Source organism: Panthera uncia (genome assembly GCF_023721935.1).
Source record: "Panthera uncia isolate 11264 chromosome E2 unlocalized genomic scaffold, Puncia_PCG_1.0 HiC_scaffold_19, whole genome shotgun sequence".
Taxonomy (NCBI): domain Eukaryota; kingdom Metazoa; phylum Chordata; class Mammalia; order Carnivora; family Felidae; genus Panthera; species Panthera uncia.
In genome coordinates this window covers 12,167,279-12,176,754 of record NW_026057588.1, presented here as the reverse complement: position 1 = coordinate 12,176,754, position 9,476 = coordinate 12,167,279, and positions in this window count along the sequence as shown.

Genomic DNA, 9,476 nt, shown 5'->3' with positions numbered 1-9,476 from the left:
CCTTGGTCTGGGCGGGAGTAGGTTCTCCGGTATTTGGGGCTTTCCGTACTTGGGAGTGGAAGCTGCTGCTGGTCCTGCCTCTGCTGCGCCAAATCGCGGTGTGCCTCTCCATCAGGCTTTGAAGCGTGTGTCTCCGCCCCTTATGAATGATGGACCCCGCCTCCTAGCTGGAAGAGATTCGGGCCCAGTCCACGCGTCAGTTCCGCGGCACAGGCCCTGCCCATGCTCCGCCCATCCCTAGTCTTCAGGCCCCTCCCACTCCATCACGTCAGCCGGAGGTCCGCCTCCTTCGCTGGCACGCGCGTGCCCGAGGTAGGGACGCCTAACCGCGAGGCCGCTGGAGCCCGCGCAGGCGCAGTGCATGCTAGGAGCCGGCGGTGGCGGGAACCTTGAGCTGTCTCGCGCCTCCGGAGCCTCTCAAAGCGCGTCCGCTGTGGAGCTCGCCTGGACTTGCCAGAGCCAGCGCCGGGCACCGGTGGTGACCGACACACCCTTGAGGCCCAGAAGTGAGTCAGACCCAGGCCATAAAGACAACCCAGGGAGATCAAAGAGCTTCAGGAGTGGAGAAAGATTCCGTGGGGCAGGGCACGGACAGGCTGCGACCAGGAGAAATAGGGGCCTGTGGGAGCTCAGAGGAAGGTAGTCCATGGTTTCACAGACGAGAGGAGCCTGGAGCTGGCTCATGAAGGATGAATAGGAGTTCCACCGAATGACAGAGAGTTAGCGTTCCAGCAGAGAGAACAGGCCCTGTGAAGGCCTTTAGGGAACATTCCTGAATGGGATGTAGAGAGACAGATGGACACAGTCAGAGGTAAGTGGCTGTGCAGAGTCAGGCGCCCCTTCATTTTCACAGCTGCCATCTGCCCCTCCCCCTCCTTCCCGCCCAGGCTGGCGGCCGATGTCAATTACAGTACAATTACAGTGGAAGCTGGTAATGTGAGGCAGGCCCCGTGTGTCTGGGGCGTGGTGGCGCGCGTGTCCCCGGCCCTGCGCCGGCCTCTGCCGGGGCCCCTGACAACGCTCTGGCGGGGTGGTGGCCCCGGGGAGCTCCTGTTCTGTTGGGGGTGGGCAAGCTCTGGTCACCCAGAGCGGGCAGTGACCGAATGAGCAGCAGAGGCTGGGGGAGCCCAGAGGGCCCTGAGTGGAGGGCCTCAGGAAGGCTTCATGGATTGGACCCCGGCTCATTCTATTAAAAATGACCACCACCACGATACATTTCAACTGTGAAAGATAACATTCCGAAAAGTACATACAACAGGTAGGTGGTGTTAGGAAGTTGTACAACACCTGCGCCTCTTACACTGAGAAATACATTGCCAGCACCCCAGCAGCCGCCCCGCCCCCCCCCCCCCCTGCCTCCAGCCCCCTGCTGTCATGTGCTGCCTCCTGATCACAACCCCCTACTTCCCCCAGCTGGGAACACTATCATGGGTTTTACAGTCATAATTCCTTGCCGGTTTTTTGTTTTTTTTGTTTTTTTTGTTTTTTTTGCTAGTTTTATGTCACTCAGCGATGTAGTTAACTTTCTCTCTTCTTGCACTTGCTATAAAATGGAATCGTATACAGTATGTCTTCTGTCATGTCTGATTTCTTTTGCTCAGTGTTGTTTGTGAAGTTCTTCCACGTGTTCGTAGTTGGTTCAGTTTTTATGAACATCCCACAAATAAGTACTTCATGCGTTGCACTGTTGATGGACATTCAGGTTATTTCCAGTTTGGGGCTGTTATGAATAATACTGCTGTGAACATTCATGTGCATGGTTTTTGGTGAACAAATGCTTACGTTTCTGTAGGGGTATGACTGCAAGTGGAATTGCTGGACATGGGTATGTTCAGGTTTGGTAGATCCTGCTTGTATGAGTTTCCTACGGCTGATGTAATAAATTGCCACACATTTGGTGGCTTAATACAACAGAAATGTATTCTCTCTAGTTCTGGAGGCCCAAGGTCTAAAATCATTTTCACTGGACTGAAGTCAAGGTGTTAGCAGACCCATACTCTCTCCAGAGACTCTAGGGAGGAGTTTGCTTTTTGCCTCTTCCAACTTCTGGTGGCTGCCAGTATCCCTTGGCTTGTGGCCACATCGCTCCAATCTCTGCCTCTGTGGTCACATTGCCTCTTCTTCTGTCTGTGACACATCTCCCATGACCTCCCTCTTATAAGGATACATATGATGGGATTTAAGGACCAGCCAAATAATCCAGGGTAACTCTTCATCTCAAAGTCCTTACTTAACCACATCCGCAGTCTTTTTGCCACATACAACAATCACAGATTCCAGGGATTAAGCTGTGGATACCTTTTGGGGACATTTTGCAGCCTACCATATCACCAAACTATTTTTCTAAAGTGTTTGTGCCAGTTTACTCTCCCACCAGCACTGAATGAGAGTTCTCTTTGCATCGTCTCTCTCTTTTTTAAAGTTTATTTTGAGAGAGAGAGAGAGAATCCCAGGCAGGCTCTGTATTGTCAGTGCAGAGCCTGATGTAGGGCTTGATCTCATGAACTGTGAGATCATGACCTGATCTGAAATTGAGTTTGATGCTTAACTGACTGAGCCACCCAGGCACCCCTGTCTTTGCATCCTCTCTTTACTCATCCTCGCCAACACTTGGTACTGTCAGACACTTTAATTTTGCAAATCTGATGAACAGTGTGGTGTCATTGTGGTTTCTTTTTCTTCCCCTTGATGGCTAATTTCTGCTCATTCTTGAATGAGGAGTAGGGAGTCTTTAGGTGGATAGAATGGGCAAGGGTATTCCAGATAGGTGAAATAGCACGTATGAGATCTCAGGGAACACGTGTTTTGTTTTTATAAATTTTTTTTAACGTTTATTTATTTTTGAGACAGAGAGAGACAGAGCATGAATGGGGAAGGGTCAGAGAGAGAAGGAGACACAGAATCCGAAACAGGCTCCAGGCTCCGAGCTGTCAGCACAGAGCCCGACGCGGGGCTCAAACTCATGGACTGCGAGATCATGACCTGAGGTGAAGTCGGATGCTCAACCGACTGAGCCACCCAGGCGCCCCAGGAAACATGTGTTTAAATTGAATAAGAGGTCTTTTGTAAGGCACTAGGTTATTAAAAGAGAGTGCAGAGAAATGAATGGAACAAAGTCGAATAAGATGGTCATATGAGGCTCTGGCTGGGCAAAGAAGGGAGAGAAACCAGGAGGGGTCTGGCCAGCTGGCACCAAACAAAACAGAGGATCAGGGGAGTGGAGCTCTCTGTGAGTTAATGCTGCCGGTGTGATGGCAGAGGGGGCCTGTGGGCCTGGAAGGCAGGTTCTGGGATCAGACTGCAAGATCCTGGATTCTGAGCATGGAAAACAATACTGGGTTGTGGTTAAAACCAAGGCTTTTAAACTTGGGACCCAGAGAGTCCTGGGTGTTAGCATCTCCCTCGACCTCCTGGCCCTGCCACTTTACTAAATGTCACCCAGGACTCTGTTCCTTTCCAGACCTCCCCAGTCATTCAACAGTCATTTACCAGTGTATACTTCTGTTCTAGCTACTACAGGATGGGTCAGATCCATTGCCTCCGTTGACAAGCTCTGGCTTCGTGGCGGATATGATCACTGGGACATCTCAAAGGGACATACAAGGGGCTATGGGAGCTTAGGCGTGGCAGACACTGACTCTAATCTGGCTTCACAGAACTTGGGCTTCCTAGAGGCTTATGCCTTCTACCATCCTCTGTGCCACTTCCTCATTGACATCTCTTGGCTCTCTGGTCACTTGCCCTCATTCCTGAAGACTCTAACACCGCCTCGTAGACTGTATCTCTACCCATGCCACCATCCTGCTGGGATACTTATCCTTCCCGTGATGACCCATCCTTCCAGCCTCTTGATCTCTTTCCACCTCATCTCTGCTGACCTCGATCCCACTCCAGCCATTCACTCCCGTGACCACACCTTGGACTTAGTCACTACTTAGAAGTGCAGTGCGCATAGTGAACATTTGCTGAGCACTTATCCCACATGCCAGGCCTGGTGCCAAGTGGTTTACACGTGCTTACCCCTCACAAAAACCTGTAAGGTTGGTATTAGTAGCCTCATTTTAAAGGTAAGGATACACACTCAGGAAGGTGAAGTCACTTCCCTGGCTGACACATAGGGCTGGGATGCTAACACAGGACACTCTGGGTCCCAAATTTAAAGGCCCTGGTTTTAGGGGTGTCTGACTAGCTCAGTTGGTAGAGCATGTGACTCTTGATCTCAGGGTTGTAAGTTGAAGCCCCACGTTGGGTGTGGGGATTACTTAAAAAAATAGTATCTTTAAAACGAAACCAAACAGGTTGGATGGGGGAGATGGGTGATGGGCATCGAGGAGGGCACTTGTTGGGATGAGCACTGGGTCTTGTATGTAAGCCAGTTTGACAATACATTATATTAAAACAAAAGAAAACAAAAAGCCTGGTTTTAACCACCACCTGGTACTGTTTTCCATGCTCAGAATCCAGGATCTTGCAGTCTGATCCCAGCACCTGCCTTCCAGGCCCACAGGCCCCCTCTGCCATCACACCGGCAGCATTAACTCACAAACAGCTCCTCTCCCCTGATCCCTCTGTTTGGTGCCAGCTGGCCAGACCCCTCCTGGTTTCTCTCCCTTCCCTGCCCAGCCAGAGCCTCAGATTAGACTATCTGATCTCTCTCACCAGCTCTCTAACAGTCAGGGTCCCAGCAGGAAACAGAGGGCATCACAGCTGGGATTTTGAAGATAATTTAATGAAGGAACTATTTGCAGAGGTGTGGGCAGGGTTGAGGGAACCAACAAGGGAGGAGAAAGCAGCAGGAAGCTGTCACCACCCTTAGGTCTGCAGGGGTAAGGAAAGGAAATGGTATTACCGGAGCCCGGTGAGAGCCATGGAACATGCCCGAGAGGTGCTGAAGTTGTGGAAGGTACAGCCACTGCCAGAAACAACGGTACTGACAGATCTGGGAGCAGGAGAAGAAATATCCAGAATGATGCTTTCTTCTCCCACTCTAACATCCTGCCGGTGCTTCTATGGAGGACCCAGTTAGATGTCAGGGGGCAGGGGAGCCCAGGTGATGTTGTCCATGTGGGTAGAGAAGGGTGGAGAGTGGACCTGGAAGGGCAAATGACCAGCACACTCTGGATTGCCTTACACCTTGGCCTCCTGCCTCATCTAGCAGCAGAGCCCCAGCCTTGGTCCAGGCGATTGACACTGGCTCAGAGAAGGATGGTGGCAAAGTAGTGCATATGGGTGCCAGTCCAAATCTTGGTCAGCCTCTCTGTCAGTCACCACTCTCCCATGAGTATCCCCTGACCCTACCCTTCCTGTCTCAATAAATACAATGAAGGCAAATCAGTTGTCATTTCCTTCAGCTTCCTATTCAAACCTATAGGTATCCACACCCAGATTTACTTCACTTCTCCAGGCTGTGTTCCAGCCCAGCTTCACCTGTGCATCACCCAGCCGTCATGACTCCCAGGGTATTACTCCGTCATTTTTCCCTTCTGTTTCTACTGCCCTTCCTTCTCTCTCCTCCCTCTTAGCCTATAAATATGTCCAAGTTTCTGCCGCCTTAAAAACTAACAAAAAGCCTCTACCTCCAGTGCCTGTCCTTTTTCCCCCTCCTCATCCCATCCGACATTCTTGAGAGAACACGTATGAGTTAGGGTTCTTTGGCTGCAAGCAACAGAGACTGACTCATGCGAACTATAAGCAAGCAAGGAATCGATTAGAAGGAAATGACGGTGGCAAGCACACATGAGGGAGGAGAGACTGCAGAGCCTCGCTTCGGAAGGGACTCGAATCAGGGCTGTGGCAGCGATCGAGATGGCAGGAAGGAATCACCGTTTCCTCAGGGCCCTGGATGCTGCATGAATCAGCCTCCAACCAGGATCCAGCGTCAGGTCACGTAAGCTCATGATTCAAATTCCAGGGGAGAGCCTCTGATTGGTGCAGCTTGAATCACATGGCCTCCCCTTGGCCTGTGGACAGCTGGGCACCCTGACGGACAGTCTCATGGAATCGGATCTGGTAGGCCATGGGTGGTTACTCAGAGAAAAATCAGGGAGCTGTCATGGATGAGGGGGAAATGGATGCTGGACAGGTAGAAACAGTGGATGTCTGTGACATCCTGCTTTTGCTCACCAGCCCCAGCCTTCATCTCCCACTTGAGCCTCAACTCACTGAAACCATTTGCACTGAACTTGTTAGTGACATTCTCTTGCCAAATCCAAGGATGTTTTTCAGTCTTTATCTGCAGTGTTTGACTCCATTGACCAGTACCTCTCTCTTGAAAAGCTTTCTTCCCTCGGCTTCTGCACAACAAATCAACCTGTAAGACAGCATTGCAGAACAACAAACATTTATTATCTCATAGTTTCTGTGGGTCAGGACTCCACGAGCAGCTTAGCTGAGGGGTTGTGATCTCGTCTGAAGGCTCGGGTTGTGTGTGGGGCGGATAGCATGCCATAGTTTCCCCTCCGGGTGGGTGATCCAACCGAGGGATCAGGGAAGGGAAGGAGAGAGAGAGAGGAGAGAAGGGGAAAAAGATGTGCAAGCATGCACAGAACTTGTGGTCTTTTTATAACCTAATCTTGGAAGTGATAACCCATCACTTCTGCCATATTCTGTTCATTAGAAATGAGTCATTAGGTCCAACCCACACTCACGGGGAGGGGATTATACAAAGGCTTGATTACCAGGAGGCAGGGGTCACTGGGTGCCTCTTTGAGGCTGCTATCACAGCTTCTATGACGTGGCATATTCGTGGTTCTTCTCTCTCCCTGACAGCTTCTTCTCCGGTCCATATAGGGACTCCTCCTCTGCTACACATCTTTGAAATGTGACTCTCCCCTGGCTCCTTTCTTGGCCCATAGCTCTTCTCATTCCACATGTCCTTCCTGAGAGACATCATCCACCCACATGGGTTTAGCTATCACGAGTATGCTGATGATGTCCAGGCCTTCAGCCTAGATTCTCTCCATGAATATTCTGCACTTGAAAATATCCTAATATCGACTGCAGAACTGGTATAGACCACTGGACCCAGCGCACGTCCCATGGGCACCTTAGACGTAAGAAAAGAACCTCTTTGAATAAGTTCTCTGCCTCCTTGTATTTTCTCCTATCTCAGTGAATGGCAACTTCATCCACCCAGTCATCCGGTTGAGAAACACGGCCACCATCCTTAACACCACCCTCTCCTTCACCCTCATATCCAAATGTAAAGCCTTGCTGACTTGATCTACCTCAAGGTTTTTCAAACCCGTCACCTGCTCTGTGTTGCTGGTAACAATGTCACAATATCAGCCTTTACCACCTCTGGCTTCCGTTATTGCAACAGCTTCCTGGTTTTCCTTGCCTCTACTCTTGTCCCCTCACATGCATCCTCTCAGAAACACAGAGCTGTCCTTGATGAAAACCCCCATGGCCTCTGAGATCAAAAGATGCTTAATGGTAGGGTACCATCCAGCCTTTCCAGCAGCATCTTTCTGTCACAGTTTTTACGTTAGCAACCTCACTGCCTGCCTGCCCACAACCTCCTCTTCCTCACACCCATGCTTTTGTTCATACTGTCCTCTCTGATTTTAATGCCCCTCCAACTTCAGGAGCATTACTTCCCCTTTAAAACTTAAGAAAATTTCTCCAGGCTGGTGTGTCCCAGCACATCATGTGTTTTGATTTATTGATATGCTTGTCTCTCCTACTAGGCCCTGAGCTCTTGAGGGCAGGAATTGTATTCTCTCCCTCTTGGAATCCCCAGCACCTTCCATAGAGGCCGCACTTATATGGGTACTCCAGCTCTGCATATTAAATGCATGAATGTAGGGGCGCCTGGGTGGCTCAGCCGGTTAAGCAGCTGACTTCGGCTCAGGTCATGATCTCGCGGTCCGTGAGTTCGAGCCCCGCGTCGGGCTCTGTGCTGACAGCTCAGAACCTGGAGCCTGTTTCAGATTCTGTGTCTCCCTCTCTCTGACCCTCCCCCGTTCATGCTCTGTCTCTCTCTGTCTCAAAAATAAATAAACGTTAAAAAAAAATAAATGCATGAATGTATAAACTGGAGATTTATGATAGCCTAGGATATACGAAATGGTTCTTCTTCTTAAAAAAAAAACAGCAACAACTTTATTTCAAGTAGGCTTCATGCCCAGCGCAGAGCCCAACATGGGGCTCAAACTCATGACACTGAGATCAAGACTTAAGCTGAGATCAAGAGTCAGTTGCTTAACTGCCTGAGCCACCTAGTTGCCCCAAAAACGCTTTATTTTTTAAAGTAATTTCTATACCCGATGTGGGGCTTGGACTCAGAGATCAAGAGTCACGGGCTCTACCAACTGAGCCAGCTAGGCACCCCCTATGAAATGGTTCCTGAAGTCAAATGGAAGTTATCCAGGGGGAGAAGAGTGAGAAGGATATTCCAGTTATAGGGAACTGCATGTGCAAAGGGTAGGAGGTCAGAGGAAGCCAATTCTAGGAAGTCATGGTGGTCTGGTGTGGTTGGAGTATATGGTGTGTAGTGGGTGCTGACTGAAGCAGGAGGGGAGCCAGATACTGGGAAAGGCCTGAAAAACTGGTTAAGGAAGGTTTTGGCTTTCATCCTGTTGGCAATGGGGAGCCCTGAAAGAGTTTGAAGCAGGGAGTGATTTCATCAAAGCCATGTTGTAGAAAGATCACCCCGGTGGCCAGTGTGGAGGATGGACTAGAAAGGGCAGCTCTGGAGGCTGGGAGACCAGGTAGGAAGCAGGTCATCAGGCCGAGAAGGAGGTGTGGAGGCCTGAATGAGGGCCTGGAGGCAGGGATCACTGGAAGAGAAGAGGGGACAGATTTGAGAAATAGGTTGAATTTTGTGAAACTGTTGTTTTGTAAGAAAAAGCCAGTTGACTATTGGCAAGTTTTATATGGCTCATCTTAATATTAAGAAGATGAATGGGGGCACCTGGGTGGCTCAATCGGTTAAGTGGCTGACTTTGGCTCAGAGCGTGATCTCACGGTCTGTGAGTTCGAGTCCCGTGTCGGGCTTTGTGCTGACAGCTCAGGGCCTGGAGCCTGTTTCAGATTCTGTGTCTCCCTCTCTCCTGGCCCCTCCCCTGGTCATGCTCTGTCTGTCTCTCTCAAACATAAATAAACATTTTTTTTAAAAAAAAGGTAAATGAACTGGATGGGACTTTGACTTGGAGGTGAACGTGACAAATTGGCTGTCAAGGCTGGGGGCCGTTTTTCTGACTTGATTGCCAGGGTGGATGGAGGTGCCAGTATGGAGAGAGGAAACCCATATCAGGGTGGGGGTGGAGCATGGTGGGGAAGGCAGGGTGTTCAGGTTGGACATTTTGATTCTGAGGTGACTTTGGGACCTCCAGGAGGTGGCTGGATATCTGGTTCTGAAACTTAGGAGACAGGGATAGGATGGAGAAAAATTTGGGGTTACCAGCTTAGAGAAGGCAGTTGTGGAAGGGGAAAATTCACCCTGCCTGAGCAGAGACAGAGCAGGAGAACCAAGA